The sequence below is a fragment of the Nyctereutes procyonoides genome, unplaced genomic scaffold (genome assembly GCF_905146905.1).
Source record: "Nyctereutes procyonoides isolate TBG_1078 unplaced genomic scaffold, NYPRO_anot_genome, whole genome shotgun sequence".
Taxonomy (NCBI): Eukaryota; Metazoa; Chordata; class Mammalia; order Carnivora; family Canidae; genus Nyctereutes; species Nyctereutes procyonoides.
The window spans coordinates 37,211,854-37,225,448 of NW_026575126.1; the positions used below are offsets into that span (position 1 = coordinate 37,211,854).

Genomic DNA, 13,595 nt, shown 5'->3' on the forward strand with positions numbered 1-13,595 from the left:
TGTGTAGTAAACAAGCCAAAGATCCTCAGGGAAATATTGCTTCTGAATCTGAATTCCTTGGAGAAATATGCACACAGTTTACAGCATTCCCTGGGAATAAACCATAATCATTTGATAGGATAAATAGTTGTTTAATTTTAGTACTGTATTGTATTAGCTTAATAGGTAATCATGAAATGTCTATAAGTGTTAAAACTTATTTTAAGAATTACACATTTCAGCGTGATGTCTGGGAAGAAGGAAAAAAAGTAAACCTAAGTGCCTTATCCTGCGATGGAAATATAAAAAGTATGAACATCACCAAACGAAAACGTTTGCCTGAATAATTCTGTTTCTATGGCTTTAAGAATAACAGTTTGTAAGTTTTAGTGTTTTGTAGACTGATTTATAATTCACATACTGAAAACAAATCTAAAACTCTGAGTACTTAATTTATATTAATAATTTTTTATTCTAATTCATTTTAATTGTAGAGGATCTGAAATTGATTTGTTAAATGACACCATTTTTGACTAAAAGTGTTCATGATTTTATAGTTAGGGAAAATTTTCTTTCAGTTTTAAATGTAAACATTAATAAAAGTAATAGGCTTGCTAAACATTATAGCACACTGTTCCAGTATATCTAGGGAACTGGGGAGCAGGAGTAAAACCAGGTCTGGTTTGATAAAATTATTACTTGTGGGGGTGATGGATCTGTTTTTGACTCAAATGACTGTAGCCATTGTAATACAATTAGTTGCCTCAGGAATTGTTCCTTAGGTTTGGGAGAATGTGTGTTACTACTAGGAAGATGCTATTATACATTGGCACTAATAACAAGGATCTCTAGAACCTTCAATATTCCCTGTAGAAAACCGTTATTATATTCTCTCTGATAAATTTTTGTTAATTTATGAGTTTTCATTCTTAAACACCTTTTCACAGTGTTTATTCTACCTAAAATGCCTTACTCTGCTTCCTAAGCTATTTTCAATGCTTAGTTTTAGATCCATCTTTTTTTAAAAAAACAAAAACATCTGTTCTTATTAATCTCCTTCCATCCATAAGCCCCATAGTAAGAGTGAATCTCATTTACCATTAAGTTTATGGCACATTGTACATTGCTGTATTCAAACACAGATTTTGTCACCTCAATACATTGGTAAGCCACAATAGGCAGGGATATTGACATATACTTCCTTGACTCCTTGGTGTATAACAATGCATTCTCCATGGACCTAAAAAACAACTGGGAATGCAAACTGGTACAGCCATTTTGGAAAACAGCATGGACGTGTCTCAAAAAGTTAAGAATAGAACTACTCTATGACCCAGCAACTGCACTACTAGGTATTTATCCAAGGGATGCAAACACTTGCCTCTCAATGTTTATATGTTTATAGCAGCAATATCCATAATAGCCAAACTGTAGAGCCCAGATATCCATCGAGGGATGAGAGGATAAACATACGTGGTATGTATATCAATGGAATATTACCTAGCCATCAAAAATAATGAAATCGTGGGGCAAGAAAGCGGAAGAGTAGGGTCCCCAAGTCACCTGTCCCCACCAAATTACCTAGATAACCTTCAAATCATCCTGAAAATCTACGAATTCGGCCTGAGATTTTAAGAGACACCAGCTGGAATGCTACAGTGAGAAGAGTTCACGCTTCTATCAAAGTAGGAAAACGGGGGGGGGGGGAGAAATAAAGAAACAAAAGGCATCCAAGGGGCAGGGGCCCCGTGAGGAGCTGGGCTAAGGCCGGGGCGAGTGTTCCCAGGACAGGAGAGCCCCCCCCCCCCCGTCCCGGAGAAGCAGGAGCTGCACCAACCTTCCCGGGCGGAAAGGGGCTCGCAGGGAGTTAGAGCAGGACCCAGGAGGGCGGGGATGTCGCAGGGAGTTAGAGCAGGACCCAGGAGGGCGGGGATGCCCTCGGGCTCCCTGGGACACTAACAGACACCTGCGCCCCGGGGAGAGTGCGCCACACCCGGCGGCAAGCTCCCTGAAGGGCTGCAGCGCGCACACGGCTTGACCCGGGAGCAGCTCGGCTTGACCGGGGGGCAGCTCCGAGGGGCTCGGGGGCGGCTTCACAGAAAGGGGGCTGCGCGGCCGGGAGCGCGAATCCAAAAGCGCAGGCCCGGGAGCACAGGGCACCGGGACACAGCCCAGGATCCAGCCTCCCCCCGGGACAGGCAGAGGCAGGGAGGGCCCAGGACAGCAAGGACGCTCCTGCCCCAAGCTCAGCAGATCAGCGGCCCCGCCCCGGAGCCTCCAGGCCCCTGCAGACGGAGAGCTCAGTAGTTACTGCGGGAGCTGAATCCAGGTTTCCAGAGCTGGCCCTGCCACTGTGGTTGTTCCTCCTGGGGCCTCACCGGGTAAACAACCCCCACTGAGCCCTGCACCAGGCAAGGGGCTGAGCAGCTGCCCCAAGTGCTAACACCGGAAAATCAGCACAAAGGCCCCTCCCCCAGAAGACCAGCTAGACGGAAGTCAAGGGACTTAAACTATACAAAATCAGAAGATATTCCCCCATGTTGTTGTTGTTGTTTGCTTTTTGATTGCTGTTTGCTTCCCCCACCCCTTTTTTTGTTTCTTTCTTTTTCTCTTTTTCTTCTCCTTTTTTCCTTCCTTTTTTCTTTTTTCTTTTTCTCTTTTCTTTCCTTCTTTCTCTCCTCTCTTTTTCTCCTTTTCCCAATACAACTTGTTTTTCGCCACTCTGCACTGAGCAAAATGACTAGAAGGAAAGCCTCACCTCAAAAGAAAAAATCAGAAACAGTCCTCTCTCCCACAGAGTTACAAAATTCGGATTACAATTCAATGTCAGAAAGCCAATTCAGAAGCACTATTATAAAGCTACTGATGGCTCTAGTAAAAAGCATAAAGGACCCAAGAGACTTCATGACTGCGGAATCTAGATCGAATCAGGCAGAAATTAAAAATCAATTGAATGTAATACAATCCAAACTAGAAGTCCTAACAACGAGGGTTAACCAGGTGGAAGAATGAGTGAGTGACATAGAAGACAAGTTGATGGCAAAGAGGGAAACTGAGGAAAAAAGAGACAGACAAAAGACCATGAAGATAGATTAAGGGAAATAAGTGACAGCCTGAGGAAGAAAAACCTACGTTTAATTGGGTTTCCCGAGGGCGCCGAAAGGGACAGAGGGCCAGAATATGTATTTGAACAAATCCTAGCTGAAAACTTCCCCAATCTGGGAAGGGAAACAGGCATTCAGATCCAGGAAATAGAGAGATTCCCCTCCCCTAAAATCAATAAAAACCGTTCAACACCTCAACATTTAATAGTTAAGCTTGCAAATTCCAAAGATAAAGAGAAGATCCTTAAAGCAGCAAGAGACAAGAAATCCCTGACTTTTATGGGGAGGAGTATTAGGGTAACAGCAGACCTCTCCACAGAGACCTGGCAGGCCAGAAAGGGCTGGCAGGATATATTCAGGGTCCTAGATGAGAAAAACATGCAACCAAGAATACTTTATCCAGCAAGGCTCTCATTCAGAATGGAAGGAGAGATAAAGAGCTTCCAAGATAGGCAGGAACTGAAAGAATATGTGACCTCCAAACCAGCTCTGCAAGAAATTTTAAGGGGGACTCTTAAAATTCCCCTTTAAAAAGAAGTCCAGTGGAACAATCCACAAAAACAAGGACTGAATACATACCATGATGACACTAAACTCATATCTTTCAATAGTAACTCTGAACATGAACGGGCTTAATGACCCCATCAATAGGTGCAGGGTGTCAGACTGGATAAAAAAGCAGGACCCATCTATTTGCTGTCTACAAGAGACTCATTTTAGACAGAAGGACACCTACAGCCTGAAAATGAAAGGTTGAAGAACCATTTACCATTCAAAGGCTCCTCAAAAGAAAGCAGGGGTAGCCATCCTTATATCAGATCAACTAAAATTTACCCCGAAGACTGTAGTGAGAGATGAAGAGGGACACTATATCATACTTAAAGGATCTATCCAACAAGAGAACTTAACAATCCTCAATATATATGCCCCAAATGTGGGAGCTGCCAAATATATCAATCATTTAATAACCAAAGTTAAGATATACTTAGATACTAATACACTTATACTTGGTGACTTCATCTAGTGCTTTCTACACTCGAAAGGTCTTCTAAACACAACGTCTCCAAAGAAACAAGAGCTTTAAATGATACACTGGACCAGATGGATTTCTCAGATATCTACAGAACTTTACATCCAAATTCAACTGAATACACATTCTTCTCAAGTGCACATTGAACTTTCTCCAGAATAGACCACGTACTAGGTCACAAATCGGGTCTGAACCGATACCAAAAGATTGGGATCATCCCTTCCATATTCTCAGACCATAATGCCTTGAAATTAGAACTAAATCACAACAAGAAGTTTAGAAGGACTTCAAACACGTGGAGGTTAAGGACCATCCTGCTAAAAGATGAAAGGGTCAACCAGGAAATTAAGGAAGAATTTAAAAGATTCATGGAAACTAATGATAATGAAGATACAACCATTCAAAATATTTGGGATGCAGCAAAAGCAGTCCTGAGGGGAAATACATCACAATACAAGCATCCATTCAAAAACTGGAAATAACTCAAATACAAAAGCTAACCTTACACCTAAAGGAGCTAGAGAAAAAACAGCAAATAGATCCTACACCCAGCAGAAGAAGAGAGTTAATAAAGATTTGAGCAGAACTCAATGAAATTGAGATAAGAAGAACTGTGGAACAGATCAACAAAACCAGGAGTTGATTCTTTGAAAGAATTAATAAGGTAGATAAACCATTAGCCAGCCTTATTAAAAAGAAGAGAGAGAAGACTCAAGTTAATAAAATCATGAATGAGAAAGGAGAGATCACTACCAACACCAAGGAAATACAAACGATTTTAAAAACATATTATGAACAGCTCTACACCAATAAATTAGGCAATCTAGAAGAAATGGACGCATGCCTGGAAAGCCACAAACTAACAAAACTGGAACAGGAAGAAATAGAAAACCTGAACAGGCCAATAACCAGGGAGGAAATTGAAGCAGTCATCAAAAACCTCCCAAGACACAAGAGTCCAGGGCCAGATGGCTTCCCAGGGGAATTCTATCAAACGTTTAAAGAAGAAACCATACCTATTCTACTTAAGCTGTTTGGAAAGATAGAAAGAGATGGAGTACTTCCAAATTCGTTCTATGAGGCCAGCAACACCTTCATTCCAAAACCAGACAAAGACCCCACCAAAAAGGAGAATTACAGACCAATATCCCTGATAACATGGATGCAAAAATTCTCAACAAGATACTAGCCAATAGGATCCAACAACACATTAAGAAAATTATTCACCATGACCAAGTAGGATTTACCCCCGGGACACAAGGCTGGTTCAACACTCGTAAAACATTCAATGTGATTCATCATATCAGGAAGAGAAAAACCAAGAACCATATGATCCTCTCATTAGATGCAGAGAAAGCATTTGACAAAATACAGCATCCATTCCTGATCAAAACTCTTCAGAATGTAGGGATAGAGGGAACCTTCCTCGACGTCTTAAAAGCCATCTATGAAAAGCCCACAGCAAATATCATTCTCAATGGGGAAGCACTGGGAGCCTTTCCCCTAAGATCAGGAAGAAGACAGGGATGTCCACTCTCACCACTGATGTTCAACATAGTACTGGAAGTCCTAGCCTCAGCAATCAGACAACAAAAAGACATTAAAGGCATTCGAATTGGCAAAGAAGAAGTCAAACTCTCCTTCTTTGCCGATGACATGATACTCTACATAGAAAACCCAAAAGCCTCCACTCCAAGATTGCTAGAACTCATGCAGCAATTTGGCAGCGTGGCAGGATACAAAATCAATATCCAGAAGTCAGTGGCATTTCTACACACTAACAATGTGACTGAAGAAAGAGAAATTAAGGAGTCAATCCCATTTACAATTGCACCCAAAAGCGTAAGATACTTAGGAATAAACCAAACCAAAGAAGGAAAGGATCTATACCCTAAAAACTATAGAACACTTCTGAAGGAAATTGAGGAAGACACAAAGAGATGGAATAATATTCCATGCTCATGGATCGGCAGAATTAATATTGTAAAAATGTCAATGTTACCCAGGGCAATTTACACGTTTAATGCAATCCCTATCAAAATACCATGGACTTTCTTCAGAGACTTAGAACAAATTATTTTAAGATTTGTGCAGAATCAGAAAAGACCCTGAATAGCCAGGGGAATTTTAAAAAAGAAAACCATACCTGGGGGCATCACAATGCCAGATTTCAGGTTGTACTACAAAGCAGTGGTCATCAAGACAGTGTGGTACTGGCACAAAAACAGACACATAGATCAATGGAACAGAATAGAGAACCCAGAAGTGGACCCTGAACTTCATGGTCAACTAATATTCAACAAAGCAGGAAAGACTATCCATTGGAAGAAAGTCTCTTCAATAAATGGTGCTGGGAAAATTGGACATCCACATGCAGAAGAATGAAACTAGACCACTCCCTTGCACCATACACAAAGATAAACTCAAAATGGATGAAAGATCTAAATGTGAGACAAGATTCCATCAAAATCCTAGAGGAGAACACAGGCAACACCCTTTTTGAACTCGGCCACAGTAACTTCTTGCAAGATACATCCATGGAGGCAAAAGAAACAAAAGCAAAAATGAACTATTGGGACTTCATCAAGATAAGAAGCTCTTGCACAGCAAAGAATACAGTCAACAAATCTAAAAGACAACCTACAGAATGGGAGAAGATATTTGCAAATAACATATCAGATAAAGGGCTAGTTTCCAAGATCTATAAAGAACTTATTAAACTCAACAGCGAAGAAACAAACAATCCAATCATGAAATGGGCAAAAGACATGAACAGAAATCTCACAGAGGGAGACAGTCATGGCCAACACGCACATGAGAAAATGCTCTGCATCACTTGCCATCAGGGAAATACAAATCAAAACCACAATGAGATACCACCTCACACCAGTGAGAATGGGGAAAATTAACAAGGCAGGAAACCACAAATGTTGGAGAGGATGTGGAGAAAGGGGAACCCTCTTGCACTGTTGGTGGGAATGTGAACTGGTGAAGCCACTCTGGAAAACTGTGTGGAGGTTCCTCAAAGAGTTAAAAATAGATCTACCCTATGACCCAGCAATTGCACTTCTGGGGATTTACCCCAAAGATACAGATGCAATGAAACGCCAGGACTCCTGCACCCCGATGTTTCTAGCAGCAATGTCCACAATAGCCAAACTGTGGAAGGAGCCTCGGTGTCCATCGAAAGATGAATGGATAAAGAAGATGTGGTTTATGTATACAATGGAATATTACTCAGCCATTAGAAACGACAAATACCCACCATTTGCTTCAACGTGGATGGAACTAGAGGGTATTATGCTGAGTGAAATAGGTCAATTGGAAAAGGACAAACATTATATGTTCTCATTCATTTGGGGAATATAAATAATAGTGAAAGGGAATAGAAGGGAAGGGAGGAGAAATGGGTAGGAAATATCAGAAAAGGAGACAGAACATAAAGACTCCTAACTCTGGGAAATGAACTAGGGGTGGTGGAAGGGGAGGAGGGCGGGGGTGGGGGTGAATGGGTGATGGGCACTGAAGGGGGCACTTGACGGGATAAGCACTGGGTGTTATTCTGTATGTTGGCAAATTGAAGACCAATAAAAAATAAATTTATTAAAGAAATAACAGTAATAATGAAATATTTCCATTTGCAATGATGTGGATGGAACTAGAGGGTATTATGCTAAGCGAAATAAGTCTGTCAGAGAAAGACAATTGTCATATGATTTCACTCATGTGGAATTTAAGAAACAAAACAAATGAACATAGGGGAGTAGAGGGAAAAATAAAATAAGATAAAAACTTAGAGAGAGGCATACCATAAGAAACTTAACTACAGGGAGCAAACTGAGGATTTCTGGAGGGAAGTTGGGTGTGGGGATGGGCACTTGATGTTAATTAGCATCAGGTGCTGTATGCAACACATGAATACACTAAATTCTACCAGTGAAATTAAAAAAAAATGTTTAGGGATCCCTGGGTGGCGCAGCGGTTTGGCGCCTGCCTTTGGCCCAGGGCGCGATCCTGGAGACCCAGGATCGAATCCCACGTCGGGCTCCCGGTGCATGGAGCCTGCTTCTCCCTCTGCCTGTGTCTCTGAGCCTCTCTCTCTCTCTCTGTGACTATCATAAATAAATAAAAATTTAAAAAAAATATTAAAAAAATGTTTAATAAGTGATTCATATTGATGATGAACTCCTTAGAGAAGCATAACTGATAATGAAGTCATAAAACAAGAAAGTTGCCCTCAAGGGATGAAATGTTTATACCTAGGAGTTTTCATGACATTTAGCTTAATGAGAGCTTATGTAATATTCAACCACATAGTCAACTCCATTTGCACGGGCTTATCTGTGGTCTTACCACATTATTTGGGGGCAGTCAGCATTACTTGCAAGTGTCTAAAAACACTTGCTAAGTGACTGATCATCTGAGTAAAATTTGCCAGAGTTTCTTCTCTGTATTCCTCTTGGTGGAGGTAAATTACAGCTTTGCTGTAACTCATTTCTATCTATCAGGTAAGAGGCCCAGAGCTAAATACCAGTCACTGTCACATCTGAAGAAAAATCCAATATTAATGGTAAGTTTTTCTCTTTATGGTCTTCCCTTACTGTCTTACCTCTTTTCTACTTCTTTTGTCTTCCTTCTCTTGTTTACTTTTTCTTCTCTATTTCCCTTCTCTTTGAACACTTATTCACTTTATTTTGCATTTCACTTCATTATTCTTATTCTCTTCCTGTTTTCAGAACTATAACCAGAAGAAACACTGAATTTGTTTAATTCTGTTCAAGTCAATTTTACTATGTAATCAGATAAGTTTAATATTGGCATAGGAGGCAGTAAAAGTGAAGAAATGAAGAGATGGAATAGGGACAAAACACTGATTTACAGGAATAAAAAAATCAGGACCAAGAAAGAGTGTTCATTATCTAAGTAGAGGCAGTGCAGGCCAAACCAAGGAAGAGCTACAGTTGTTACCCGGAATTACTTCCAGAATTAAACTTAAATCTAAGCTTGATTTCTATTTTCAACCATCATAAGTATTTATATATCACCTTGTTTCTCTGTTGCACTCATGGTCAGTTCCTTGAGGCAATGATATTTATACAGTCATCAGGCTGAGTAGTACTGTGACATCTTAGCGCTTACATACTGAGAAAAGTAGAAATAATTTTTTCACATGCTTGTTCATTTCTTTACCTCATTACCATAAATCTAAGCCAGACTACAAAGATGATTTATAAGATAGTTTTTTATTCATCAGATTTGTAGAAAATATTTCTTTCCTCAAAAATAAAGTAATAAAAATAATAAAAAATATAAGTACTAGTTTTTGTTAGAGTTTATCTTACATTAATCATTTCAAAAATGTGCCCTATTAGTATGTATAATAAATAGCAACTACTAATATTCTGACATAATTATCTTCATAATTTACTATTGGTTCCTGTGCATATTGTTTTCTCAATATTTTTACCAGAGCAGAAGCGTATCAAGAGGTCAAGATGGAAAACCGTACAACTGTGACAGTATTGACGGAGGACCCAAAACTGAAGATTGTGCTATTTGCTTCCTGCTCCTCATCTACTTGCTAAACATCTCAGGCAACTTAGTTATTATTACACTCACTTTGCTGGACTCACATCTCAAGACCCCTATGTATTTCTTTCTTCGAAATGTTTCTTTCTTAGAAATTTCTTATACGACTGTCTGCATCCCCAAATTGCTTGTAAGCATGGCAACTGGTGAAAAAACCATTTCCTATAACTGTTGTGCAACTCAGTTGCTTTGCCTTCCTTCTTGGAGCATCTGAATGTTACCTCCTGGCTCTCATGTCCTACGATCATTATGTCGCCATCTGCAAGCCCCTGCATTACACAACCATTATGAGCAGCAAAATCTGTATCCAGCTAGTCCTTAGCTCTTGGATCACTGGTTTCCTCACCATCTTTCCAGGACTCATTTTAGGCTTAAGCCTGGACTTCTGTGATTCCAATGTCATTGATCATTTCTACTGTGACACTGTTCCCTTCCTGCAGATCTCCTGCACAGACAGACACAGACAGACACGTGTTGGAAATGATGAGTTTCATCTTAGCTTTGGTGACTCTGCTGGTCACTTTGGCATTAGTAATTTAGTAATTCTATGATACACATATATTGCCCTGACAATTTAAAAAATTCCTTCTTCCAACCAGAGAAAAAAGCTTTCTCCACCTGTTCTTCTCACATGATTGTCATCTCCCTCTCATATGGCAGCTGCATCTTTATGTACCTTAAACCCTCAGTCAAACAGAGGATATCCTTGATGAAGGGAGTGGCAGTTCTCAATACTTCTGTTGTTCCACTTTTGAATCCCTTTATTTATACTCTAAGGAAACAGCAGGTGAAGCAAGCATTTTATTTTTCTGTTCCATTGTAAGCATTCTCAATTTTTAAAAACATTTTTAAAAAATATTTTTCTTATTTATTCATGAGAGACACAGAGAGAGGGGCAGAGACACAGGAAGAGAGAGAAGCAGGCTCCCCTTTGGGAGTCTGATTCAGGACTAGATCCCAGGACCCCGGGATCACGCCCTGAGCTGAAAGCAGACGCCCAACCACTGAGACACCCAGGCATCCCAACATTCTCAAATTTGACTCATTTCTTCTCTGCTTCTTCCTTTTAAATGTAGCAAATACTTGAAAAATTATTTTAGTCAATTTTATATATTAGTTTATGGAGACTTAATTATTTTTATATCTATGCGGTATATTTTGTTCTTATATTTGATTTTCTGCAAAATCTTGATAAGTTCGAAACAATTATATATCTTCCTTGGGATTTTACCTTTCCTTGGCTTTTATGGCCTGATACACATTCTCTATTGTTTTAAATAAATATATTTAAAAGTGGGAAGTTGAGATTAAAATATCAATATCATCCTTTGTCTTGAGAATTGAAAAAAACCCCACTATGCTAGTGTAATAAAATATTATATTATTTTTATTGTACATTTTATGTCATATAAGTAAATAAGTAAATAAATACTGACTCATGTATGTGTACTAAATCAAGTAACTTTGATTAAGAATAAAATGCATCCTGGAGAGAGAGATCACATTTGATGCTTTATCAGCTATTCCTTATTCATCTTGGAACTGTGTTCCTTAAATTCTACATCTATAACATAACAAGTTTTTTTTATTTTGAGATATTTTAAGGCTAATTTGAAAGTATAAAATCAGTATTCTCCAGATTAAATAACAAAATAAAATGAAAACTTGTAGAATAAATTATTTTGATTTTATCTTGTAAAAAAATGCACTTCGGAGAGGTACGATAAGTTACTCTCGTCACATAGCTAGTCAGAGAAACAGAATTCAAATTCATTTCTGCTTGATTCCAGAGGCTATGTCTATCCAGTACCAGCAATCCCCAACCAGTTTGTAGCAAAGACTCGTCTACGTGTATTCTGAAATGATGATGGATTCAGTTTTGGGGTTGAGTGTAGAGATGCAATTAAAGATTCTCATGCTGATTCCATTGCCTGCTAATGTAATTTATTGTAGTGCTTTGTCATCTTATATATGTGATATTCTACTTAAAAATCTGGATAACTTCTTAATGTAGCAATTATGTACTTAGAGGATGCTTCCTACAGTTTTACCATATGGTCTGGTATAGAGTCAAATTGTTTTGAAGTAGATAATTGCTTTTGTATATCCTAAATAAGCTCCCTCTCTCTCGCTGTCTCTTCTGACTTTTTCTCTCTTTCTCCCTCTCTCTCACATACACACATACACATCTTTCTCTATTTCAATACATTTTTCTTTTTTCTTCCATTTCTTTTCTTTTTTTCTTTTTCTTCATTATCTTCTTTTGGTAGAATGACTTCTGTAAGTCATATGTGGATCTATAAACCATAGTTAGCTAATCAAGGCTTTGGACTCCATGATTAGTTCAAGACTACACTTCTACTCTGGGCTTTACAAATGATCATATTCTCTCTACAAATAAGAACTCAATTAGTGTTGGGCATGAAACTAAAGTCAGTTCAGTAAAACTTGATGTGATAAAAATTTTGTAAATGTTAGAATATTCTTTTCTGTTATAATTACAGCTATAAAAATAAACCCAGAACTTTCAGGAGTTCATTAAATAGAGCATGTTTACCTCACTATGAAACTAGGGTAAAGAAAAACAGAGCCAAGAAATAAACTGAAAGAATATGAATGCCAATAACTTAATTTGATTCTCCATAACCAATAATAATGAAAGCTCATCCTGAAATGGAATTTCAGGTGGGACTCATAACTAAGGTGAATCTATCTAATTATCCTATCTACTAAATGTTCTCTTTACCCCTTGGCCCTTGGTGGCTTTGTCCTCAGGTAGAAAGCAAGAGAAAATGAAAACTTTTATTCCCCGTTTTTTTGTCTACTACATTTTACTTAATGTTTATGCAAATACCATCAGGCCAGATAGTCCTAGAAATCTGTTTCAGAAAGGGACAATATTTAAGGTGCTAATTTTAGAGCACTTTTAGGTATACAACAAAATTGAAAGGAAGGTACAGAGATTTCCTATATACCCATGGACCTCATACACACACAGCCTTCCCTATTTACAACTTCCTTCAGCAGAGAGGTATGTTTGTTACAACTGATGAACCTATATTGATACATCATAATTACCCAAAATCCATATTTTGCATTGGTTCACTCTCAGTGAGTGTTCATTCTATAGACTTGGAAAAAATGTATAATGATTGGTATAAAGATATAGCTAGGTAGATGATATATAGATGGTTGATAATAATACAGATATTGATGATATATAGACATAAATCCTCTGTGGCCTGCCTACTCATCACTCCCTATCGCTCAGCCACTGAAAACCATTGATTTTACTGTCTTCATTGTTTTTCCTTTTCCAGAATGCCATGTAGTTGGAATCATAAAATTTCAGATTTTTTTTTTCACTTAGTGACGTGCACTTAAGTTTCCTCTGTGTATTTTCATGACTTGATAGCTCATTTATTTTTAGCACTGAATAATATTCTATTTTCTAGAAGTATCATAGATTATCCATTTACCTACTAACAGGTATCTTAGCTGCTTCTAAGTTTGGGCAATTATGAATAAAGCTGCTATAAAGATCCGTGTGCAGGTTTTTGCGTGGACATGTTTTCATCTCATTTGGGTAAATATCAAGATGAGTGATTGCTGGATCCTATGGTAAGAATGTGTTTAATTTTGCAAGAAACCACCAAACTGTCTTCCAAAGTTGCTAGATCATGTCACATTCTAACAGCAACAGATGAGAGTTCATTTTTCTCCACATCTTCATCAGCGTTGGGTGTTGTCATGTTCCAGGATTGTGTGTAGTGGTGGTATCTCCTTATTGTTTTTTTAATAAATTTATTTTTATTGGTGTTCAATTTACCAACATACAGAATAACACCCAGTGCTCATCCCGTCAAGTGCGCCCCTCAGTGCCCGTCACCCAT

At 38.6% G+C, this 13,595-nt stretch overlaps 1 pseudogene; it reads left to right on the top strand.

Moving 5' to 3' along the window:
* Positions 1-9,608: 9,608 nt before the first annotated feature.
* Positions 9,609-12,498, top strand: LOC129519819 (olfactory receptor 6C76-like; annotated as a pseudogene).
* Positions 12,499-13,595: the final 1,097 nt, after the last annotated feature.